Below are 21,880 nucleotides of genomic sequence, written 5' to 3'. Positions count from 1 at the left end.
CTGCCGTTATTTTTCTTGGTTGAGCCATTGCTGAGGGAAGGATAGTGAAAATTGTATGAATAAGAATGGCTTAAAAAGAGATTTATAGGCAATCTATGAGGCTATACCAATCTGGAGTCCAAGTGTATTTAATGACCCATGTGATTATGAACAGCATCATAGGGGATCCACAGTAAGTCTTTGTCATGTCGGATATCCAAATACAATTAATGAGATGGTTTAATGTTTAGAAAATCGGAGGAAAGTTTCACGGGGTAGTTAAACTTACGTAATTTCAGAAATGATGATCATAACTCAGTAATAGAATATGGATAGAATAATCGAGCTGCATGTGTGACAAGTGTTATGTGTACCTTGCAGCGTGCGCGATTTTCTCTGAACACGATGTGTATCCATTAATTATTTCGGTGAGTTTTGGATGGCCTTTCTTTTGTTATTATTATTATTATTATTATTATTATTATTATTATTATTTTTTATTATTTATTATTTATTTTATTTTTTTTTTTTTTTTATTTTTATTTTTTTATTATTATTTTTTTTTAGAGAGGAAAAAACGACTAATATACACAACTAATTAATACGGAACTTCTCCATTTAGTACGTAACCCGTACAAATGTGTGAGAATTATTTAACACACCATACTAATATACAAAATGAAAAACAGAAAAAGGGAGGGTTACATAGATCTAGATGTTCTGGATCAAGTTATGCATGAGTGACAAGAGAATAATGATAAACACTGTTATCACGATTAATGTGATAGCCCATTCGCGTTGCTCCTTTTCCCATTGCTCTAGTTTATTCATTATTGTCAAGAAATTGAAAATTTGTGAAGAAGAAGTTGTGAAGATTGAGAGAAGGGAATGAGTGAAAGAGGAAAGGAGAGTTGTATTTATAACTTGGTTTCTGACCGTTGGGCATGTGACCGTTTGGATCAGTCCGTTGGGTTCTGACCGTTGGGCTTGTGAGAGTAGGCCCAATGAATCAAGGAGCAAACTCATATTTTTGAAAGTACTATATTCGCATAACATAAATAATTTCTCATTTAAACCGTCTGGAGATACAAAATTATGAGAAATCAACCGATATATAATAATTTAGCACTAAAAAATAAAAATGCAATGCATTAGGGAAATAAATGACATAGTCATTTTTAAACCAAAGAAAATAAACAGCTACTGGGAATCCTCCGGGTTAGCAGAAGATGAACCCGGGTTTCTACGTCTTCGGCCACGACGAACTTCAGGCTGAGTTGACTGGGCAGGAATGTGGCCTATAGATCAGAAAGTAGCCCGATCTTGGAATTGCTGGCGATTAGCCATCATCATTCTCCGGAATTGGCCTTGGCGATTTTTCATTTCTTCTTTGGAATTCATTGCGGGAAGTAATCATCTCTTCTGGCGAAGAAACATCTTGCGCATACTAGAATTCATGTTCCTCAAGGCATCCATAGGAGTATTGATTCGGCGCATGGTATCTTCATTAAAACAGTGTGGTGGTGAAGGAGGAGGAGGAGGTACGTTATCATGCTCAATGTCATCTCTAGCTCTTGGGTCCCAATGGTCTAAAACACAAGACTCAAAAATTCCAAAATTCTCGAAAGACCTTGTTTCAATGAAAAGAGTAGTAGATGGAACCCTAAGTTAAGCATAAGGTGAGTAACAAGTACAAAGACAAGAGGAGTGACCTATTTGACGGGTCGTAAGAATATGGCCCAGGAAGTGGACCATACAGAAAGTGTGCTTCCTCTCTCTGTAGGATCTAAGCAGGTGCAAGAAAGTCTTGTTCACGCCGGGCGTCTTTGAAGTTCCATGGCGTTGTCGCCAACCATTAGTGGCGGCTAATTGGTTACGACGTCGGCGAATCTTTGGTACACGCGATTCGAGCAGTGTTGTACTCCCCCTCGAAGCATGTCAAACATCAAATCCCTTGTGGTCGGATACTCGACAATAACGGGTCGGGCTATCGAGTTAATCGGAACTGTATGCGGTATTGAAATCAACTCGGCGTGAGTTCACGTTCCATCCCATCCGCCGTAATCCAAAATTCGTCACCCCGGAAACCTCCATTATTATAAAATTTCAACACCAATTCTTCGGAATATTGAGCTGGGATTCGATGCAATAGATATTCCCACTCTCTACTTTCAATTTCCTCATCAAAAAATGGGTGAAACATCCCGGAATTATAGAGATTTGTGAAATTTCTCTCGACTGTAATTCGTCTTCGTGCTGCCATAGCGCGGTATAATTTAAATTTTTATGGTGCAAATAGCAAGAGGAGGTGGAGGAGGTGGTGCTGGAGGAAGGGGGTTGAGGTTGGTGGAGTTTGGCCCGCGTGCGCGGGTCGAATTCACTGCTGGTATGCCGCGCGCGCGAGTGGATGGTGAGGGGACCAAGATCCGTTTTTTGTGGAAGAAGAAGTGAGGGGGGTGGACGCGTGGGCTTTGTACCCGGATCTTGGGTTTGTGGGTCGGGTCAAAATTTTGGCCCAAGTACAAATGAATTACATAAATTCCTCTTATGTCCCGAAAAGTTCGAAATTCCAAGCGTGGAAATTCGATTCGTTTCAACTCCGAATTTAACGGATTAGATATCGAAACGATCAGTATTAAAAATGCCATCCACTAGAATATGAAAAATCACATTCAAACATCATTTTTTTTTTTTTTTTTTTTTAACAATCTTTGGTTTTTATTTATTTATCCTTTATATACAAATGTACAAGTCGAGAAGAGCGTGTTAACAACACCGGAAATCCAAATAAAACAACACATCACAAACGGCTTAACTTCGGGCAACTTTCATGTCGGCTGCTGGCGAACCCAATCCGCCGGTTGTGGCTTATCCTTTATGTTTTGGGGGCCTAGGGTTTAGGACGGTACCATCCTTGACCAATGTGCAATGGTCTAATAATAATATTACCCTTAGTACATATGGTATAGCCTCAAACCGCCCAAAGCGATCACATAGAAAACTGAACGGGGTTGGCCTGGTGGAATCCATTGCCCGTACGAACTAGGAAATATCCGATGGTGCATATCACGACTCTCTTTGGGCACCATGCTGGGTGCTGATAAAACAAAACGAGTATATACATGTTGAGTCTTTTAACGTCAGATCCTCAAGACGAAAGTGAGTCTTTTAACGTCAGATCCTCAAGACGAAAATGAGTCTTTTAACGTCAGATCCTCAAGACGAATCCCAACCTGTGGGAGCAACGGGACGACGACGAAGTTTATCCTGTTGAGCTGGTGTCAGACAATAATATACCTTATACCGGCTCATCTCGGATAAAAGATCAAGACCTGGACAGAAAGGAGTTTGGACAGTTCATACACCACCCCATCCTTTTCGCTTTTCGAGCAAAAGTACTACGACCATTACCAATTCGAGATGGGTGAGATTTGGACCAAATGATGAGTTGGAGTTCGCGAGGAAGAGAATAGAAAAGGGAGGAGAAAGAAGGAGTTGAAAATTTTGGTACCCATTGTTTTCCTGGAGGCACGTTTGCTCGATTATCAGAAGACATTTATACTCAGTTCTGAAGTAGAGTTTTCGTGGACTAAGGTTCCGGTGCTTGCAACCACACACTCTAGGGAATTTTAGAAAAGAAAATAGAAGAGGGCCCGGCTACCCTAATGGCATACTTTTCCTGTTTAAATACATGGAAAGAAGTACACCAGCGAATCTATTAGTCCGCGGTAGACCTGGATCATTGAGAAGAGTCTCTTCGACATCCGGAGAGCGCAACTCATGATAATGTTTAAAGTATTTGGCCATTTACTTGGAATTCGCTACCATCATTTTCGTTTTTCAGAGAGATAGCCCCATAAGGGGTGACAAAGAGAGACGATGAAAGGACCGGACCTCGAAGTTTTTAATTTTCTGGAAAAATGTGTAATCTTGAGTTGTACATCAAAACTTTTTGACCGACTTTGAACTCTTTTCGCAATATGTGCTTGTCATGCACTCTTTTCATGTTGGCTTTATAGGATTTCGAGAGATCATAGGCATCACTCGAATTTCCTCAAGCTCATTTAACTGTAATTTTCTTTTTTTTCACTGCCATGTTAGTGTTATAATTGAGGCTTTTGATGGCCCATAGAGCCACGGTGCTCAAGTTCAACGGCAGATGACAAGGTTTTCCAAAAACGAGGCGATCACGGAGACATCCCTATAGGTGTCTTAAAAGTCATTTATGTATGCCCACAAGGCATCGGATAATCGTAGAGACCGATCTTTTCTAGATGGATTGGCGCTTTTTCCAAAATGGATTTTATTTCTCGATTAGAGACTTCTACTTGACCATTTGGTTTGAGGATGATCTGGAGTTGCCACTTTGTCGCGTGACTCCATATTTCTTTACTAATGATTCAAAAATTTTATTGTAGAAATGTTTTCCCCGTCACTAATTATAGCTTTTGGAACACCAAATCGAGAGAAAATATTTTCTTTTACAAACAAAAGCGACCGTTTTATGATCGTTAACCACGACATGCCAATGCCTCAATCCATTTTGACACATAGTCAACTGCTACAAGTATGTATAGGAAGCCATGAGAATTTGGAAATGGACCCATGAAGTCGATGCCCCATACATCAAAGATTTCCACAATTAGAATGGGATTTAAGGGCATCATATTACGTTGAGTAATGCGACCCTGGCTGGCAGCGATTGCATGCTTTGCAATGCTCATGTGCATCTCTAAACAAGTGTTGGCCAATAAAAAACCACATTGTAGAACCTTGGCGCAGTTTTCTTACCACTAAAATGACCACCACAAGATTGTTCATGGCAGAAGGATAACACATCGTTGTGTTCCCGGTCGGGAATGCAACGGCGGATTAGTTAGTCGAACAATACTTGAAGAGGTAGGGATCATCCCGAAATAGAATTTTCACGGTGGATAAAAACTTTTTCCGGTCATTCTGAGACCAAGATAAAGGAACTTCCTCGGTAACTAAGTAATTTACTATGTCGGTACCAAGGGGCCGAAAAAATAGAGTACAAGTGTTCATCCGGAAAGGAATCACGGATAGGTTCGATGATCGATTATCAACATCAGCGACAAGTCTTGATAAATGGTCGCAACCACATTTTCGCTACCTTTTTATCTCTAATTTCGAGAGTAAACTCTTGCAAAAGGAGAATCCATCGGATCAACCTTTGTTTTGCATCTTTTTAAGCTAATAGATAACGAAGTGCGCATGGTCGGTGTAGACAATAGTTGGAGAACCCACTAAGTAAAGGACGAAACTTATCTAGCGATATACAACGGCGAAACTCTTTCTCAGTGGTGGTATAGTTACATTGAGCTTCATTAAGGGTTTTACTCGCATAGTAAATGACAACCGGCTTATCTTCTCGGCGTTGCCCTAGTACAGCTCCTATAGCATAGTCGCTCGCGTCACACATTAATTCAAAAGGTTTAGACCAATCAGGTGGTTGAATTATGGGAGCGGTAGTTAATGCGGTTTTTAATACCTCAAAGGCTTGTTTGCAACTGAAACTGAAATAAAAGCGGCATCTTTAAGCGGGGAGATTGGTTAAAGGTCTAGCAACCTTTGAGAAATCTTGAATAAATCTCCTATAGAAACCTGCGTGTCCTAAGAATGCGCGAATGTCTCGAACTGTTTTTGGTATAGGAAGTGAAGCAATTTTTTCTATCTTAGCTTTGTCGACCGATTCCGGCCCTTTGAAACGATATGTCCTAAAACTATTCCTTTAGTAACCATGAAATGGCATTTTTCCCAATTAAGAACAAGGTTTTTCTCTTCACAACGTGTAAAGACCTTTTCAAGATTTGATAGGCGACTATCGAAAGAATCTCCATAAATTGAGAAGTCGTCCATGAATACTTCCATAAACCGTTCAACCATATCACTGAAAATATGAAGCATGCGGCGTTGAAAAGTACGGGTGCATTGCAAAGGCCAAAAGGCATTCGATCTATATGCAAATGTACCAAATGGACGGTGAAGCGTTGTCTTTTCTTGATCGCGGGGTCTATGACTATCCGAAAATAACGGAATAACCATCAAGAAAGCAGTAATAGGCATGACCGGCTAAACGCGTTCGAGCATCGATTGATGAATGGAAGTGGAAAATGATCCTTACGAGTGGCGGCATTAAGTTTACAATAGTCAATGCATATTCGCCATTTTATGGGATCTGGCGGAAATGCATTCATCTTTATCATTTCGCACAACCTGTAATGCCGATTTCTTTGGAACTTCGTTAATGCAGGACTCACCCAAACACTATCGAGATAGGGTAAATAATACCCACATCTAGTAATTTTAACACCTCCTCTCGGACCACATCTTTCATGGTAGGGTTTAGGCGTACGCTGTGGTTCACGCGACGCCCCTAGCATTTTCTTCAGTGTATCACGATGGGTGCACACATTAGGTTCAATGCCTTTAATGTCATCTAGGGACCATCCAATAGCGAACGATGTTGTTGAATGACATTAATTAAAGCGAGCTTCACGATCGTCGGTTAATTGTGAAGAAATAATAAGCGGGTGGCGACCATCGACATCAAAGTCATGCGTATTTTAATTCCGAAGGAAGTGGTTTTAATTCAGGGGTGGGCGGAGTGGGTATTAAAGATTCTTGAGGAAGGTCATCATCCATGTAGTAAACAGATTGATGATCATCCAAGTTACTTGACATCACTGTTGTAGGGTCAAATAATGGTACTGACTCTAATAACTCATTTACTTCTTGTGTATAATCATCGTCCTCAAACTCAGAGTCGCTAAAGGAAAGAAATTGGTACACTTCATCTTCAGGAAAAGAGTTTGTAAAATACTCTTGCGGAATGCTGTCAACCCTGTTAACCTCACCATCAATGTCAGGCTCTGGAAGTTGTTTCATCAACTTGAACACATTCACCTCGACCGAAAGATTTCCGAAGGACATGGTCATGGAACCATCTCGACAGTTAATAAGAGCATTAGCAATTGGCAGGAACGGACGCCCTAAGATGATTGGAATGGAATCACATGCAACTTCAGATCCAAAATAACAAAGTCTACGGGATAAAAGAAATCTTGGACTTTTACAAGGGGCGTTTTCCACAATTCCTTTTGGATACTTTATGGAACGATCTGCTAACTGTAGAGTCATGGTGGTAGGTTTAAGTTCATGAAGACCTAGTTGTTTAAATAAATAATATGGAAGTAAGTTCACACTAGCTCCTAGGTCTAGTAGAGCAGTAGCCGTGTATTTGTCACCTAAGGTGCATGGAACCGTTGGTCTACCAGGGTCCTTGTATTTTACTATACCATTGTGTTCGGTAATGGAGGGAAACTGTTCAGTGAGGAACGCTTGTTGAGGAACGTTAGTTCTTCTTTTTGTGGTGCACATATCTTTCAGAAATTTTGCATGTTTTGGTAATAATTTTAAGGCATCGAGAAAAGGTAAGTTTATTGTTAAATTTTGAAAAGTCTCTCGAATTTCAGCAAAATTGTCATCAGGTTTATTCTTTGCCAAGCGTGCAGGAAACGGTGCCTTAGGGCGGAATTTGGCAAAAGGGTCTACTTGCTTGTTTCCTACATTCGGAGGTGTTGACTCTGTTGAATCTGGGGAATCTTCCGTAGGTTCATTCTTAGAAATAGATTCCTTGGAACCCTCCTGTTCTTTTGGTTGATCATCTGGCATACGTATCTGATTGTCGACAGTTTTTCCAGATCGTAGAGTCGTGATTGCATGGACCTCACCTTGGGTGGGGGTGCTTGTACCAGGGGCATTGGTCAGTTCAAAGGCTGTGTTTGCTGGTTTAGGGTTTGGAACTGCTTGTGCAGGAAACACGCCTTTCTGACTCTTTTCTTGCGCCAATTGCTGAAGTGATTGTTGGATAGACGTTAAAATTTGAGACTGTTGGTTCATGTAAGCCAGGAAAGTCTCATTTGTCCTATCCGTAATGGTTGGCGCAGGTTGTGCAACAGGTAGTAGTTCTCGATTATTGCTTAGAAGTTGTTGATTATAGTTGGGATTTGGATTAGCTGGAACAAGGCTGCGGTTGGTCTGATAATTTGCATTAGAATTATTTTGAAATTGACCTTGTTGGTATTGTTGATTATTTCCTTGGCGGTATGGAATAAAATTATTGGTAGGTCGAACCGGTTGATTAGCGAAACCAGGAGGAGCCCCCATTTGTTGGTTATTTTGGCGCCAAGCGAAATTCGGATGTTGTCTCCACGGTGCATTGGGAATGTTGAATGCACATGCCTCCTCCTCTTGTTGAGTAGGGGAAGCATATAACAAGGGGCAATATGCATCAGGATGATCAGGACTAAGACAAAAGACACAAGGAGCGGTGTCAACGTTCATGACTGGTTTTGGTAGTTGATCGTTTACTTGAACTGCAAGGGCATCTACTTTTTTAGTTAGGGATTCTATCAAATTTTTTATTTCGGGATCGGGTTTTACCTCAAAATAGATAGATGTGGCTTTTGTAACAGTATCCTTTGATGATCTAGACGGCTCAGTGTTACCCCAGTGTGTACCTTTTTTCGCTTGTTTTTCAAGAAAAGTATAAGCTTCAGTAGCTCCTTTGTCCATGAAGCAACCTCCGTTCATTATATCAAGAGTTTCTTTTTGATGATCAGACAGACCATTAAAGAATGAACGAACAAGGACAGCTTTTTCTAGTTGGTGGTGAGGACATTCTAACAGAAGATCAGTAAAATGACTCCATGCTTCCGTAAAGGATTCATAAGGATTTTGACGGAAGAATTGAATTTTCTGAAGCATTTCAGTTGTTTTCTTCTGAGTGTAAAACTGAAGCATAAAAGCTTAAACTAGTTTATTCCATGTGTCTATGGATTGTGATTGTTGTCCCGCTAGCGGATTGACGCTTTTTCCGCTTTAAAGTGAATGGAAACAAATCGAAGCAAGAGTTGTTCCTTAGAGGCTTCTTTGGATGATGAAATGTTGTTGCCACTTGTTGAAGTCTACGAAGATGATTATACGGTTTTTCGTGCTCCAAACCATGATATATTGGTAACAAACTGAAAACGTTTGGTGGGATCTGAAAATCACCGACAATGTCCTCAAGTTTGATGCGGGGAAGAAGGTCCTTCCTGTGTAATGATATAGAAGTCCGAGAGGGGCTTCTCTGGCAGTGGAGGATCGTCGGCCATAATGATAGAAGTTGATGGCGAAGAAGGATTGTGATGAAGGTAATTAGCAGAAGAAGAACAATTTTTATTTGAGAACTTACGCAATTGCTTATCGTATTTTTTTCGACGATAGGTATGTTCAATTTCTTTAGTGGAACCAGACCTTAATCTCATGCAAGCATAAAATTAAATCTAACTTACAGAAGGAATTATGAGGACTTGAATTTTATTATTATCTTAAGCATTAGGGTTGAACAACATATGCCTAAAGCTGCCGCTAACGAAAGGAGGAAGCTAGGAATCGTGTGCATAAACCCAACGGCCAGTCACAAGAGAGATATGAGGGAGGATTTCCATGCAAGCACGGTTCTAATTAAGTAACCTCAATCTTTCAAGTTTCCTAGACACCATTGGAATATGATTAAGATTTATGGAATTAAAATTTATGCAAAGGTGGTATTAAATTAATTTTAATTTAATTTTAATTTTTTTGTTTTTTTTTTTTAATTTTATTTTTGTTTTTATTTTTTATTTTTTATTTTTTATTTTAAGATTTATGCAAGGGTTAAAATACAAACATGCAAATACGATCTACTCGGACAATACTATATGTGCATTAGCATGTGAAGGTACTTTCTACTCATAACGATAGCTATACGAATAGGCAAGCTTGTGTCATCGATAATTATTTCCATCGCGATGCAGGGCAAATAAACATCGTAATAATGATATGATATATACGCTAATTTGTAAATCGATATTACGTAAAATATATCAACAATAGAAGGGGAATTTGAATCACTCATGCATTATCTAAATACCTTAGCATCTGAATCAAATTATACATGCGAGAATAGATGACAAAACTAAACATGCAAAGTATTATACCTAAACTAAAATCGACTCTTGTATTGCATAATAAATCGATTTCGACAATACTCATTGAGATTGCGAATGTCCTATAGAGAGCAGCTTTTACCCCGTAGGGTTTAGAAACAACTTACCTAACTCAGATTTTTAACCCTCGTTGGAATGTTCTCCTCTTTCTTGACAAAATCGACTTATTAGACAAGACCGTATACGTATACGTAGAGAAATATCAAACATGTAACAAGAAACATTTATACGTAGAAACACATATACCCATGCAATACGATTACCATTAATATGTAAATATACATTAATATGCGGATCATGTCCAAATAATCGTATATAAATATTTACCGGTAGATATACGAACTTGATTCATACATAATTCGAGGCTAAAACTTAAATAATGATCCATAAATATTTCCTAATACTATAGACATGGCATACATGTAGAAAAACATAAAAAAAAAAAAAAAAAATTACAATAATACTAAAAATTGGAACCTGTAGCTTCGCGTTTTAAGCCCAAAACAAAAGTTTCAATTCATCGACGCGATTAATCCCAAAAGGATTATCGAATATTTCGAGTCTGAGGATCAGATATTTAGGCCTGGAAATGGATCAAGGTAGATCTGGAGATCTTTGGTGGTTGAGCAGAGCAAAACTGAATAAATTAACCCGCGGACGCGGGTCCCACTCGCTCACGCGACTCCCAACCCGCGCACGCGTGTCCAGTATTTCAGAATACTTTCAAATTTTCTCAGAAGTCTTATAATTGTCTGTAGTTATTTCTCCCAGTCCTAACTTTTGGTACCTGAAAGTAGAACGAAATTTTTTTTTGGCTTACAAGTCAATCGCGAGGCAAAAATACGAAAAAAAATACCAAAAAAAACATAAACGAACGAAAATGAAAGGAATGAAGAGAATGGGGGTTCCCCCTTGATGCAACTTCCGATCTTTAGCACACGTTCTATGGCTTTAGAACAGCAGCGGCGCCATTTGATATAAGCTTGGACACTACTTAGAGTTTTGAACTCTCTAAATTGGTGCAAAAGCAATCAAGGTTCCTTACTCACGATCTTCGTTTCGTAGAGTTGGAATAAAGATTCGAACTAAACTAAAGCTTAGAACAACTACAAATTGGAATTTACAATAAGGGAACTAAAGAGTAAGGAGTAATTATTAATGCTAGATTTTTCCTTCCTATTAATAAAAACATTAAAATGAAAACATGCACTTAATACCGAAATGGAAATTTGAAAGAGAAATTGGAGAGTTAATCCTCCTCATGTGAAACTATCATTAGTGTTGATTTGAAATAGGTTTTGATTCTTCCTAGACTCATAGACAAGTCCCTAACGGAAAAATAGATTTGATCCCTAGCATGCATGGCTCACTAAAGAGCTCATACATGCTAGCAAGTGAAACCAAACAATGACTTATCTCTAAGCTCATTGCTTGATTTCTAACTCAACTCTACACCAACGAACTACCATTTTGGGGTAGGATGTAGAGTTAGTTGTTCTTCCTAAACCTACCAAACCAACAATTGGTTTACCCTCACATGAGTTAGACTAACTCCCCAAAAGGGAAGTTAGCTCATGATCCTTGGGACAAGGATTTATGAACTAAGAAAAACACAAAAGAGAAAGAGAGAGAGAGAGAGAGAGAGAGAGAGAGAGAGAGAAGAAAATCCACAACCAAACTCACTTCTATTCTTTCTTAGAAGAACAAGTGTTCCTCCATTAAAACTATTACAAGCTTTTTAATAAAAACCAAAACTAACTTCTCATTTTCCCTAAGGAACTAAAATAATGTCATGTGAGGAAAATAAGTCAAGGGAGTAATTGGAGTGTCCCCACATTTGTCTAATTTCTTCTCCATTTGAGAGAAATCTCATTTCCTCCCACGTGAATTATCAAACCACATTGATTCATTTTTATCTACCACATTAAAACAAAGTGACACCTTGCCTTTTTTTTTTCACTATTAACACCTAATCTAATTTATTACATGCAAGGTGTCAACTTTGCACCAATAATTTGTTATCTTTGTCTTGACATGCTCCATGATTGATGACTCATCCAATCTTGTGGCCCCGTAGATAGTGGGTCCATGTGCGAGATCGATGGCAATCCGGTATTTTGGGCAGTTTTACAACTCCCGCCTATCGTAGAGTTCATCATACGATTGTCCGAGCACTCTCTTGTCGCGATTCGAGTCCCCTGGTTCGAGAGGTAGGAGCTTTGGATTTGATATATCTACGTGGATTTGGAAGAATTCATATATACGCCGTTCCTCGTGCTTTATTTCAGGTTTAACCAATATTTCCATGTTTACTGCAAATACCTGCAAAAGTATGAAAACATATTTATTTCATGATTATTAAACACATAATGAACCAAATTTATATGTCTCAATGGGGTTTCATAATACACTTTTGGGTGCTTATCAGTTATATAGTGGGCATTAATCAGATCTATGATGTTGGTATTGACAAGTAAACAAATACAGAATGATCCACGTTCCTGTTTTACTTCATCTTAATCATTTAATGATACACAGCCTTATATGATATAAGCATCTATTACATAGTTCTTATTATTTTTAGGTTCGATGCATTTTGTTGTTTGTAGGGTAAACAAGCCTTATTTACCTATAGCCGCAGGGGTTCTCTCAGTTCAATCAGCATGGTCCTTGGTCTTATTTTTTGCAGTTGCAGGTGTTTAGATCGTTAGCTTCAACTTTGGTCCATTCATTACTTCCGTGTACTTCCTTGGACTTTTTCTTGGGGCCATATATTCTGTTCCTCCATTTAGAATGAAGAAATATCCCGTTGCAGCATTTCTTATCATTGCAACTGTAAGTTAATGGCTTTTAGTTCTTCTCCTCCCTTTTTTTTTTTTTAAAATATATTTTCTCGTATTTTCTATTCGGATAAAAGTGTTAATCATCTGAATTTCTTGATTATCAGTATGATTTGTAATTCTAATTGAACGATCATTATCTGCTTAAGGAGCAAATAGCTTCATCTAGATACTATTATTATATTTTAGTTGGAGGCTGATAATATTGTCATTACCATGATAGAAATAGTGTGCAATTTGATCATGCTTTGTAAGTCAAACTTACAAGATTTAGCACTGCACACCGCCAATTCAGATAGGTAGCTCACTAAGGTGAGGAGACTACTATTCTAATTGATTATTTGTTATTTTAGGATATACTTCTTTTCACATAAGTCCGACTATCTTATAATGCTACTATGTATACCACAATATGTGATATTATCAACTTACTTGAACTGGAATTTGGCCACAAGAAGGAAGCTAAGGGAAGGAAGCTAAGGGACTGTTACTGTATATAGGTCATTTTCTTCATATCATATAACTACGCCTTCACCACTTAGTGGTCTGCCTGAGTTCTCTCACCTTGGTTGGGGACACTGGTTTACATTGAGGGACTTAGAGCTTGCAACCAGTCGGTTTTTGAAGGAAAACGTCCTTGGGGAGGGTGGATATGGAGTTGTTTACCGTGGTAATTTGATTAATGGGACTCCAGTGGCAGTTAAGAAGCTCCTCAACAATCTGTAAGTTGACAAATGGTTCTTTTTCAAATTATGTTATATTTGTACATCTTTTTTCTTGTCTAAAGATGTATTGCTCTTTTTTTTTTAAAGAGGCCAAGCAAAGGAGTTCAGAGTTGAAGTTAAAGCTATTGGTCATGTGTGTCACAAAAACTTAGTTGGACTTCTTACTTCTTTTAGCTGGATTTTCAAATATTTAATTAATTGCATGAGTTTAATTAGTACTATTGTATTTCTAAGTTCATTATTTGTTTTGTGAATTTTTAGGAATTAGATGGACTTTGTGGAACCGCACTAGGATTTATAGTGAGTGAAGCCATCACCAATACTTGTATTGCAATGATTCGAGATTTCTTGGAAAATCGTATTGAATGTGTTACTCTTATTTGTAAATATGAATTTGTAACTCTTAGAAAATATTTTGAAGTTATATTATTGCATACATGGTTTAACGAATATCTTATTTTTTTCAGTCTTTTGCATGTGTTTACTATTATTTACTTGTCAAATGGTATGAAAAGGCAATAGGGACTTTATCATGGAATTGAGATGTTTGTTTCAATATGGAAATGAGATGTTTGTTTCAATATAGAACAAGTAGTTTTTATTTTTGTAGGTTAAGTGCGTCATAATAAAATAGGGCAGGTTTAGCTGGTTGCTACAAAATATGAGATTTTTTTTTATTTGCAACCCATTAGCAACGATACATAACCGTTACAAATTTAAAAATGTTGCTAAAATTTTGTAAGAAACAAGCATAAACCAGCGTTACAAATAATACGATTATAAAAAAAAAACGTTACAAATAATATTTGCAACGCTTAAAAACCATTGGAAAGTTTTTCTTGCCATGGTTAATAAGCGTTGAAAATTTCAGTTTGCAATGCTTATTAACTGTTGCAAACATTTCCAACAATTTACCCACGCCATATTTGCAACACTTAAAAAGCGTTGTGAAAATTATTAGCAACGGTTTTTTGCCATTGCAAATAGCCTGTTATGGTGTAGTGACCATTCTATTCTGTTTTATTTATGCTTCCCCTATTGTCCCAAATAACAACCTCCATTGAAGGATGTAAAATCCTGGCTTCAACCAAAGGGCTGCAATATGTTGTAGATTGCCTGATCAAGATGATGGATGCGGTTTATGGCAGTGATGGGGAGGATACTAGTAGGAGCATGGTTTTGGCAAGTGATGTAATTGAACACGTCCTATTGACAACTGATGAAGTGGATTGGAGTTGTGTTGGTCGTCTCCTGAAGATGTTAGAGTGTTGGATAGACTCTATAGGCGAGGCATCTATGGACATCAGGGTTGCATGCCTTCACGCTCTCATCATGGATTCAATCACAACAGAAGATCTAATAGATGCGCTATATGATTGAACGCTCAGTGCAAGTGCAACAAGTATTGTAATATGTAGAAAAAAAAAATCAAGATTCATTGTTAAAGAATGAAAAGTCAATGTAATATGTAGGAATTCTGAGGTGTATTTTTGAGCATTAGAGAGTAATTTATATTAAAAGTACGACTGTGAGGGAATAATATATTTATATATATTATGCACGTGTCCAACACGAATCAAGAAAACTCATGGAAGATCGTTACAACATAACACCTCGTCCAGAACGAGGTGACAACCTCCAGGATTCATGATAGATCGTTACAACATAACACCTCATCCATAATGAGGTGACAACCTAGCACATGCATGCAATGGGCAGTAACGCTCAACGTAGCTGTGTTGGTTAAAGCCAAAGCATCAGTCGCGCTCAAGAATACACTGTCTAAAAGCTCATTTATTCTCATCAAGACAAGGACCTGAGCTGACGGAGGAAAGGGGGGAAGCATTGGGTACTTACCTATAAAATAGAGGAGAGGAACTACGTCTGACTTGATTCAAGTTCATCACAAAAACTTGATACGTAGGTAGCTCGTCCCAAAGTGAGCTCAGTCAAAACTCGACCCATCACAATCTTCCCCATTATTCACACTTGTAAGGACTAATCAAATTCAACCTTTACAATGACCACATTCAAAGAAAATATAGTTGATTTTTGGATATTTGTCGATATATCCACGATATTTGCAGTCGAAAATACCCACACAGAGTCTGTGGATTAATACTTTTATAGCATTCAGATGGCATGGCTTATTCCTTTTTATTGAGTCTTTTTATGCCTTTGGATAGTGAGCTCTCCCTGTAGGGGAGCAATATCCTCATTAAGGAATATTGCACACGCGCGAAGCATAAGCGAGCTCAGGACATCGACCTCCAAGACCGATCTGTGAGCAGCTCCCTTCATGTAGGTGGTACGCTTAAGCTCGTTCAAGGATGTCTCAGGACGAACAAACGGCTGGAGACAGAACGCTTCAGACAAAAACACCACCAGGTGTAATCATTACCAAAATCTTACTTGTACTTCCCACCACCGGGAAATAGGGACTACCGCGCCAACTTCCAATCAGCACACAACTCCTACTAAAACCAACCTAACACACTTTCATAATCTCCACCCTACATATGTACAAGAGGTACACGTGTCTCAAAAATCAACACTCATTTAGGCCTATAAATACTACCTACTTGAACTACGTGAGACCTGATTCTTCTCTCCCCTAAAAAATCAAGAGAAGATACGTAGGCAGCTCGCTGAGGAGCGAACTCGGTCTCTCCAAAACCCAAACCCATCCTCTTCTCTTCCTTTGTATGTAAAGAAAAACCTAAACACCCCATTACATTGGCGCCGTCTGTGGTTTCGATTACTTGAGAAATCACTTTCACTCAACTAAAAAACCACCAATTCTCAAGCCCACGAAGCATGGCAAGCCTCGAAGCTCAAGTTCAAAATCTCGCAAACCAGCTGGGTTTAACAAACGAGAGCATTTCCTTGCTAAAGCAAGAAAATGCTGCTTTACGAGCACAGGTAGATGCTTACCAACAACAACCAGTCGGTAACGTCACTGAGAACAACATCAACGAAGTTAATCAACAGATTAACGAATTATCGCAAAGGATCGGCCAGAGTGCAGTAAAAAAGGATGCGACCCAGATTGTTCAAAAAATGTTCAAGACATACCGCGCATCTCCGTTCAGTGCCGAGGTTCTCAATAAACCCTCTCCACAAGATTTTATCCAGCCACGTTTCCCAATGTACGATGGCAGCACGTGCCCTGGTCAGCATGTGGCTTGATACATTCAAAGTCTAGCGCTTTACAGCTCCCCCGAGTTTGATCACCTTCACTGTCGATTATTTCCAGCCAGTCTCAAGGATGGCGCACTTGATTGGTTCTTCTCACTTGAGTCTGATTCTATCAAAACCTTTGAACAGCTTACTGATCTGTTTGCTAGTCAATACGTGCACAACAGACGAAAGAAAGCGGATCTTGACTCACTGTTCCAGCTATCATTCAGGGAAGATGAAACCATTCGCCAATTCTTAGGACGGTTCAAGGCCGAGCTGTTAGGTATGGAAAGCAGCCTGAAAGAGTCTTTTGCCACACTGGCATTTTCTAACACCTGTCGAGTGCGTAATACCGACCTCTCCAAATCATTGATGAAAGAACGCCCAGAAATGTTGTCCATACTGTACGCTCGGGTAGACAAGTATATTAAGTTGCAAGAAAGTTTGAAGTTCCATGGCTTAGCCGAGGACCAGGAGGTGGCAGCGATCTCTGATCATACCCCGCGTGCCAAAAAGCGATCTAGGTCGCTTGCACCAAAGGCAGGTACCTGACCGGACAACAGCAGAAAGTTTGCTGTCTTGACACGCTCCCCCAGTTACATACTGGACAAGATCCAGTGAGCCTCATACTTCCGACCAGATGTGAGGCAACCAATAGATCGACCTGACAAGCCCTACTGCGCATTCCACAAAGTAAAATGCCATTAAACCAATGCGTGCTGGGGGCTTAAGCACTATCTCCAGGACCTCGTGGAAGCTGGTCATATTAAACAGTACACAAATATTCCTGACGGAAACTTGCGCCATAAACTTATGGCTCGCCGAGTACGCAGTCGATCTTCGCCTCGCCGTAACCACCAAGAGGTTCAAGCTCGCCCTCAAAGCAGAGGACGTCCCAAAGACCGTTCTCACCACGAGCGAAGACAACACTCGTCAGATCGTGACAATGCTAGAACCATTCATATGATTACTTTCCCCGATGATTCTGTAACCTCCTCCAGAGAGAAAAGACGTCGTGTCGGCGCTCTTCAGGAAGTGTATCATTTCACTTCACAGGCAGCACATGCTCCGCGAAGCTCAGGTCGCAACTCAGGAGATATCATTTTCACAGAGGTCGACCTCAACAAGGTCTACCTCCCTCACAACGACGCACTTGTCGTCCACGTCAAGATTAGCGACTGGACAGTCAAGCGCGTCCTGATCGACCCTGGGAGCTCGTGCGACATTTTATTCTATCACACCATTCAAGAGATGAGCTTACCCAAATCAGTCCTCATAGATCCGATTGCTCCCCTTTACGGGTTCAATGGCTCCAGGGCCGACCCCGTCGGTGACATCATACTCCCAGTATTGGTAGGGTCTCGAGAAGACAAAGTCAGCTGCAATACACGCTTCAGCGTTCTAGACATCCAGTCGTCCTACAATGCCATATTAGGACGGCGTTGGATCCATCAAATGCAAGCTGTACCATCAACATTGCATCAAGTTCTCCGTTTTCCAGGCCCTAGAGGAATGATGGAACTTCGCAGCAATCAGCTCGAGGCGTATCATTGTAATCAAATCCTGTCAGCAAGTCAGACTGCCAGTGTACCTATCCACACAAAGCACGAGCCCACCAGTTATACAATGGCGAACGACTTAGTCACCGGAGTCAAAGTACAAACTGCATCGCAGAACGCTGGGGGCTCCAGCAAGAAGACTTCTCTCATGTTCAAATGCCCGCAGTCGCTCCAGTAGTCGCTACTTCACAAGCCAAGATCTCAGACGTCAATCCAGTATCCGTCGTTCCATCGATCAAAACCTCAGAGGTCGCATCAGATGTTGTCGTGCCACCATTTACAACCCCGGAAGCCGCACCATCAAGTATCATGCAACCAGCCCCGGTTCCAGAGATCACGCCTACCCCTGTTGTCGTTGCCACAGAGGTCGCTCCAACCTCAATGTCAATCACACCGTCTCTCAGAGCGATAAAGCATTCCCAGAGATCGAATCGCCAAAAGACACATCGCCATCAGACGCAACACCCCCAGTTGCAGAAAAAGAGCGTGTGAATCTAGGAACAGAAGACGACCCCAAGTTCGTCTATGTAGGGGCTAATCTTGACCCCACGGTCAAGGCCCACCTTGTAAACTTCTTATCCATGAATAAATATGTTTTTGCTTGGTCGTATATAGATGTGCCCGGCATAGATCCTAATGTAGCATGTCATAGATTAAATGTAAATCCCAATGCTAGACCAGTTCGCCAACGGCCTCGCCGACTATCCCTGCGATTTCAGAAAGCTATTAACAACGAGGTCGACAAACTCAAGCAAGTCGGTTTCATCAGAAAGGTAGAGTATCCAGACTGGATTACCAACATCATCGCGGTCCCCAAAAAGAATGGAACAGTTTGCCTATGCGTCGATTTCACGAATGTCAATCAAGAAACACCGAAAGATAGTTTTCCCCTACCTCGTATTGACCGACTTGTCGACCAAACCTGTGGTCATGAACTTCTCTCCTTCATGGATGCGTACAATGGATACAACCAAATCCCACTCGCTGAGGAGGATCAAGAGAAGACCTCGTTCATTACAGAGCAAGGAATTTATTGCTACAACGTCCTCCCGTTCGGCCTTAAGAACGTTGGAGCGACGTATCAACATCTGGTAACTGACATGTTCCAGGATATGTTAGGAGATACCATGGAGGTTTACATCGACGACATGGTGCGTCAAAAAGTAAGAAAGCGGTGACCACCTCACTCACCGCCTTAATGGCGTTCTCCAGAGTCGCCCGAACTTCGAATGAAGTTGAACCCAGAGAAATGCCTCTTTGGAGCGTCCTCCGGAAAGTTTCTAGGATATCAGGTGTCACAGCGAGGGATCGAAGCAAATCCAGACCAAATCCGAGCGTTCTTAGACATGCCCGATCCACAGACAAAGAAACAGATACAGAAGTTGTCAGGCATGGTCGCTGCACTCAACCGATTCATATCCAGGGCGTCAGACAAGTGCCGACCGTTCCTCCAACTCCTCAAAAAAGGTGAGCAGTTCTCATGGAACGATCAATGCCACCAAGCATTCGCCACTCTCAAAGAGTACCTCACCACGCCTCCCGTCTTAGCCAAACCAACAGATGGAGAAACACTGGGGCTCTATCTAGCAGTATCAGACTTCGCCATCAGCTCAGTTCTCTTCAAAGAGGAGAACAACTTAGAAAAACCGATCTACTTTACAATTAAGACTCTCACGCCAGCTGAAAAGAATTATTCTTTCATTGAACGAGCCATACTTGCTTTGTTGTATTCGGCAAGAAAATTCAAGCCGTACTTTCAAGCACATCCGATCAAAGTACTTACCGACCTCCCCTTGAAGAAAATCTTCCACAAAGAAAACAAGACTACTCGTATGGTAGTATGGGCCGAAGAGCTCGGTGAACACCACATGGGGTTTGTACCTCGAACTTCTCAGAAAGGTCAAGTCGTCGCAGATTACCTAGCAGATTTCCCTATCGATGACCCAAATTGGGAACCAGAAACGGAGCTCGCAGACACAAAGGAACGTATCAAATCAATCTGGTCTCTCTTTGTAGATGGCTCTAGCAACCCCGGAGGGAGTGGCATCGGGGTCGTCTTAGTGTCACCCAATGGAACTATGGTAGAGAAGTCAGTTTGAATCGACTTCGCAACTTCCAACAACGAGGCGGAGTACGAAGCATTGATTATGGGACTTCGTATGGCACTACAGCTCGGTGTACAAGAACTTCAAGTCTTTAGTGACTCGCAACTGGTCGTTCGCCAGGTTGCAAAAGAGTACACTACCCATGAAGGTAACCTTTCGAAATATCTTCAAGTCGTTCATCATTTATTGCCTTCTTTTAAGAAAGCTACCATACATCATTTTTAGCGTGACGAGAACCGTCACGCAAACAGTTTAGCTTACTTAGCCACTTAAACACCGAATTGCGTCCCAAGACAACTACTCATTGAAGTAGTCGACCGACCTGCATACCAAGTCGAGCACACCCTAGCAATAAGCGATCTATTCCCTCTCTCCGCCAATCAGTTGAGTCAAACATGGATGCAGCCCATCATAGACTACATCCAGCATGGCACGCTCCCTGTAGAACGTACCAAGGCCAGGCAAATCCCATATCAAGCACGCTGTTATTATTGTTTATTTCATAACAAGTTATTCAGGAAATCTGCTGGTGGACCACACTTGCGGTGCATTACTCCAGAACAGGGTCAATTGATTTTTGTGGAAATCCATGAAGGAGAATGTGGAAATCATGCCGGAGGTCGCTCTTTAGCCCACAAAGCAATTTCCCAAGGATACTTTTGGCCCCGTATGCAGATCGATGCCAAAGCATACGTCCTCAAGTGTATAAAATGCCAAACATTTGGTCACAACATCATCCAACCCGCTTGCGAGCTGATCAGTATAGCGAGCCCATGGCCATTTCACATGTGGGGCATGGACATCATGAGACCATTCATCCCACAGAAAAGCACTGGTTTCCGCTTCGTCTTAGCTGCAACCGACTATTTCACTAAGTGGGTCGAAGCCATTCCTTTAGCGCATGTCAAAGAATCACATGTCAGAAATTTCATCTGGACTCACATCATCACCAGGTTTGGTTTGCCACATACACTAGTGATGGACAATGGCTCCCAATTCAAAGGCAGAACAGTTAAAGAATTTCTAGTCAAGTGGAAGATCGTTCATGCATTTTCTACTCCACAGTACGCTCAGAGTAATGGTCAAGCAGAAGCCAGCAACAAGGCAATCTTAGAAAATTTGAAGAAAAAGATTGAAAAGAACAAGAGCCAATGGCCGAATCAGTTGGAGAACATCTTGTGGGCTCATCGCACCACGGCTTCGGTCGATCTGTTTGAATCTTCATTCTCCTTGTGTTATGGCACAGAAGCCGTAATTCCCACCGAACTGACAGTCACTACGACTCGGTCAGAGCTCGTAGAGACGGGACACAATGACTCCGTCTTAGCACGAGAGGTCGACTTTCTAGAAGAACGGCGTGACTTAGCCGCCATCAGAATCGCATCTTATCAACAAACTCTGAAGAACTCCTACAATAAACGGGTCCATCCTAGATTT

General features: G+C 40.7%; 1 long non-coding RNA gene across 2 annotated transcripts; it reads left to right on the top strand.

Annotated features, from left to right (window-relative positions):
* Window positions 1–12,461: 12,461 nt before the first annotated feature.
* On the top strand, window positions 12,462–14,021 carry LOC147498332 (uncharacterized). Of its 2 annotated transcripts, XR_015194280.1 has the most exons (5): window positions 12,462–12,507; window positions 12,644–12,869; window positions 13,375–13,596; window positions 13,687–13,732; window positions 13,861–14,021. It is a non-coding gene; the product is annotated as an uncharacterized LOC147498332 (long non-coding RNA). The 2 variants fall into 2 exon arrangements; XR_015194279.1 differs by lacking the exon at window positions 13,861–14,021 and having other exon boundaries at window positions 13,687–13,848.
* The last annotated feature ends 7,859 nt before the right edge of the window (window positions 14,022–21,880 follow it).

This window comes from Coptis chinensis, chromosome 5 (genome assembly GCF_015680905.1).
Source record: "Coptis chinensis isolate HL-2020 chromosome 5, ASM1568090v1, whole genome shotgun sequence".
NCBI lineage: Eukaryota > Viridiplantae > Streptophyta > Magnoliopsida > Ranunculales > Ranunculaceae > Coptis > Coptis chinensis.
Note: the sequence above shows the minus strand (reverse complement) of the source record. Positions and strands in the feature narration are given on the sequence as shown.